We start from the raw sequence: 5,483 nt of genomic DNA, 5'->3' as shown, positions 1-5,483 counted from the left end.
ACATAGATCATGTATTGAGGATGAAGACTTTTAGAAATATATTTCTTCAAATTTTGTTCAGTATCATGGAAAAGACTAAGACAAACAAGATTATTGCAATGTGCTTTGATAAATGTTCTGTGATCTATAGTATTTTACTGAATTTAGCCTGGAAAAAAAAAGAAACTTAATATTTTCAGGGCTTTTGGTCTTTTGGTTTCAGTCAGAGCTCTAGCACAGGGAGGAATGTAGATTTGTGTCTCCCTGTAACTTCAATGTTCTCCAGTAGCAGTGAGTTGCTTTCTGAGATGACTTTGTCCTTCCTATTAAGTATCTCTCAACAGAGAAGCACAAATCACTACAATAATAGAACTCTTACACCTTGATATTGTTATAGGCTTTTTTCATTCTGATAATATTCTTGGATCCTCTTTGTTTCTTGGATATTGCTATTTCTTCAGTTGTGACTTATTCTCCCTTCACTCCAATGGTTCATGATCTTTATTAAAAATCTTTCCCTGATTAACTTTAGGTTTTTAAATTCAGTCTTCTGATTTGCCTCCTAACTTTAACTTTCAGGCAGAATCTTGCCAATTTCCTGAACTGCTTTCTGATTAGCTTTATCGAATTGCCTCAAGCCTACAATCAGAACCCTCCTCCTTTTTCTAAAATTTCCTTTTGGTAATTCCATCTACTTTTAGGGATTTAAAAATAATATCTGCACTTGACTAGAGTCCTTCAGCTCTACCTTTAGGCAAGCCTATGCTTTGGATTATCATATTTTTACATATTTGACGTTTCATATGGGGATCCCAGTGGCATCAGAAAGTCATAAAGTCCAAACATGAAATCTCACTTTTAATCATTTTTAAACTCCACACTCAATCCCCATGATTATAAATTCAAAATATGAATTTATTCTTTTCACATATCTTTATCTTCACTGCCATCTCCTTTGTTCAAACCACCACTGTCTTAAGTCTAGATTATTGCAATAACTTCCTAAGTCATCTTCTCATTTTTTATCCTTTAAATCCCTTAAAATTTATTTTAATATATCTTAGCTACTTTCTTCAGTGAAAATCATCAATTAGTTTTCATTATATTTAAAATGAAATTCAAATTTAATAATACAGCCTATAAGAGCATGAAACGCTAAAACCATGTCCATCTCTTCAGAACTTCTTCTCCTTAGCCTCATTGGTCTCCCTTTATTTCACCAAAAGCACTGATATATATATATATATATATATATATATATATACATATATATATATATATATATATATATACTTTTTTTTCTGCTTTACAGTCTTATATGTAGGCCTTACCCATTTTTATTTTTCTGAACCATTTACCTTTCCTTGTAAAATATTAATAAAAAATATTATAGTACTGGGGATTAAACCCAGGGCACTATGAATACTGGGCAAGTAATTTACCATGGAGCTATATCTTCAGACCTTCTTCTATTTTATTTTAAAACAAGGTGTCACTAAGTTGTCAAGACTGACTTTGAATTTGTATTCATCCTGCTTCCTCTCTTAGCCTCCCAAGTAGCTAGGATTCCAGTTTTGTGCTACCACACCGCTGGTTTAACTATATAAAATTATTTTTTCCAGGTATTGTGTAATGAACCCAGGTCCACCTTGCCACCAAGCTACATTCCCAGCCTTTCTTTTTTTTTATGTTTATTTTGAGAGAAGATCTCACCAAATTGCAGAACCTGGCCTTAAATTTGCAATTCTCCTGACTCAGCTTCCTTAGTCCTTGGGATTACAGGCTTGTGCAACTGTGCTTGACTTGAAACATGTATTTACAATTTTTATTTTAATGTGCACTACAATGTGATTTCAAAAACATACTGAAATGAGTTTGAAACTTGACTGTGCCAATTCTTAACTGTATAATTAACCAACTAGTAATCTATTCTATTGTTTTATGTTGATAAAATGATGATGATAACAAACACTGAACTGATTTGGAAGTACATAGTTGCCAATAAAGTGCAAACATCTGTTTCCTTAGGAGATAAATACTAGAGCAACTTTGAAAGTACATACACTTCCCTTGCATTGTATCATCTAGGGCAAGAAAACCCTCAGATACATATACTCAAATAATATTTTAGGTAAGATGTTTGTAAAAGTTAAATAAGATCAAGTGAACAAGATATCTGAAATGGACATGAAAAGAAGTTCTGGCCTCTTGATTATGATCATCATCTTCTTCCTCATCATCCTCTTTGTAGTCATGTTTGACCTCATTCTTCTAGAAATATGGCAAAAAAAGAAGAAGAAAAGAAAAGAAACTGCACATAGTTTAACCTTAAAGCTATCAATCTGTCATGCTGTCAGTGATTACTAGAGCTTGGAGTAGATTTAAGACAATGAAAATGATTTTGGTCTGGTTTAGTATGGTGACATGAGAACAATCTTGAACTTGGTTCATTTATGTCATAATAGCAAGTTGTTTTCTCTAAAAGATATACTCTGTAAATTTTAACATTTATTTATTTTTTCTTAGTTCTCGGCGGACATAACATCTTCGCCTGCATGTGGTGCTGAGGATCGAACCCGGGCCGCACGCATGACAGGCTAAATTTTAAATGTTTGTGTATACTAAGAAAAATTTTACAAAGAAAATCCACTCAAGAAATCCTCTGTTATAATAATAAAAACAAAACTAATTCAAAGTTGTTCTTAGCTATTTTTACAAGAACTGCAGAATTTGGTTTGACCATAACAAAAAAAAATATTTTGCCTTTAAAATCTTTCTAAAATAATTTGTCGCCAGCCACAGTGTGGCACATTTGTATGTGAAGCTACTTGGAAGACTGAGTCAGGAAGATTACAAGTTCAAGAATGGCCTGGGCAATATAATGTGACCCTATCTCAAAATAAAATAAAAAAGACTTGGGATGTAGCTAAGCGGTAGAGGCCTTCTGGGTTCAATCAATAGTATCACCAAAAATAAACAAAGCAAAACCAAAAGTTTATTTATTGTGGGTATATTTTTAATGATAAATGCATAAAGAAATGATTTAAAATGATAAAATTCTATGTTTTTGTTACAGCTAATATAAATATACTGTTTGTTCTTTTACAGTTTGAGTTCTTAAAACCAGAATATTTTCCTGGTATTTTAGAAACATTCTTAAAAATGGTTGAAGGATATATGAACATTCTACTTCTTGCCCTTGTGGGCTTTTAAAATTATTTCATACAAAATTTAGTGGCACATAATTTATAAACAGTATTTGATAAAAGGTGTTAAAAATTTCACTTTGTATGATCCAACATTTTCTCATTCTCCATATTCACTTGTATTAAAATGAAATAGTAACAAATTTCATTTTATATTTGAGGCAATTTACCTCCACATGAAGGAAAGAGACAGAGAAATACTATAGTAAATTTGATATTTGTTTCCAACATAAATCAGAATGTCTGAGCCATTTCCCAAGGCTCCTTATTATTTAGCTTACTAAAGACATCTACAATTGTGCAGTATATTAAATAAAGCACTTAGGTATAAACCTAGGATTATAAGATATGAGGGAAACAACCTAAGAATTATGAGCTTCAGGTATTATTGTGTGAAGACTAATATAGCTCACATGCCTTACTTTTCTCACAAATGTGAAATAAAATCTTGTGATTGGAGTCTGAGCAAGCCGGATTAAGTAGAATGGCTCACCCATAAAATCTGATGGGAGTTGAAAGGCGGTGATGATCAATGTACAAGTTTTAGTATGATTTTTAGTGAATTTAGACATAATATTATCTATAAGTCAAAAGTGGGTAGAAGAGAACCCTATGGAATCTTTAAACAAAGTAGTTCAGTTTATAGAAAGACATATTTGAGAACTAAAAGCATGGATAATTAAAAGTAATCCAACAGAGCTCTTTTAACACCAAGTTCTCAATATTTTGTATCATAAAAATGAGCCAATCAATAGCAAAATTTAAACCTAAAGAGTAATCCACTTGAAAATTTTAAGAGTTATGAAGAAGAAGGCCTTGATTTCAGAGTTTCCTGAAGGGGAGCATATATTTTATGAATTAAACATTATCATGGTAATAATAAATGTATAAGCAAAGAGCATTATAGATGCCAAATAGTTTTGCTATATTTTAATATTTATTCCCTTTCCTCTAGACTTATTATCATTTTTTTGTGATAAGCATCTCCTCTTATTATTTAGATCATATCTTGTCACTAATCATCTCCAGTCAGCTCTCCAGCTCTGAGCCAGGTGTCTTCCCAGGTCTCCTTCAAGTCTCCTTTACTGCTGCCTTGCCTTCTGGCAAAGACGGTGAGCTCTCTGGCTATGTATGCATAGCTTTTCCAGATATCTAGCCAAGAAACCTTTGAAGAATAATTACATGGGGTATTGTTATATCACATAAAAATATGGTAAAAAGGGATTGTTATTAGTACCTAGACAAAAGGAGCACTGAACAAATTAGTAATTAGAAGGCCTAGAAACAAAGTCACATGTATTTATAGGAAATTCATATATAAGATAACAGGCAGTAATGATTTCTAATGGTGTTGAAAAATGTTACCCATTTAAGAAAAAAATAAATAAATAAATTTGTTCATACCATAAATAAAACTTAATTCTGGAAAGATTAAATAATTATATATAATTTTATGGTGGGAAAGGATTTCTTAGCTGAGATTTAAATGGAATAATATTTAAAAGATGAATAAATTGGACTATAATGAAATTTTTAATGAAAAGACAAAATATTGGAAGATTTTTTTACAACAATTTGTTCTTTGGCAACACATAACAACTGTGTGTGTGTGTATGTGTGTATGTATGAAATAAATGACACATTTATAAAGCATAGTATGTAACATATGAAAAAAATACAGTAATTTTAATTTAAAGCTATTTTTACAATGCTTTTAAAAGTCACAAAATGGATAAAAGGAAAAGGAATAATGCATAAATAAGCATTTTACAGAAGTTTACATATAATTGGTCAATAATATGAAAATACACTGTCTCATTAGTTTCTGAAAATTCAAATGGAACCAGAAAGAGTTATTATTTACTCACTGATTTTACAACACAAAAGGTTGAGAAGAATGTAGAACAAGTGAAATTTTATTTGATGTCAATGGAAATACAAAGTAACTCCACATTGAAAAACCACACAGACTTCAAGACTTTTAGCATATTCTCTAGGGAATATACTTGAATGATGAGATGTGTTACAAGAATGGTTAGTTATTATTGTTTGTAAGAGGAAAAGTATGTAAAAACACAAATGTCCATTGATAAGATATGGATATATCTGTCATATGTTCATAGATTAAAATATGAAGCCCTTTTTTAATGACTAAGATTGAGACCTCAGGAGTCATACTTTATGGATTTAAATTCCAAGTCTTCTACTAATCTTCCTTTATTTTAAATTCTTGGTATATATTTCAATAATTTTTCTGTATTTTGCTTCTGTAGATTCTTTCTGTGATATCTGAGGTAT

This window comes from Urocitellus parryii, chromosome 10 (assembly GCF_045843805.1).
Source record: "Urocitellus parryii isolate mUroPar1 chromosome 10, mUroPar1.hap1, whole genome shotgun sequence".
Classification (NCBI taxonomy): Eukaryota; Metazoa; Chordata; class Mammalia; order Rodentia; family Sciuridae; genus Urocitellus; species Urocitellus parryii.
This window is presented reverse-complemented; position numbering follows the sequence as displayed.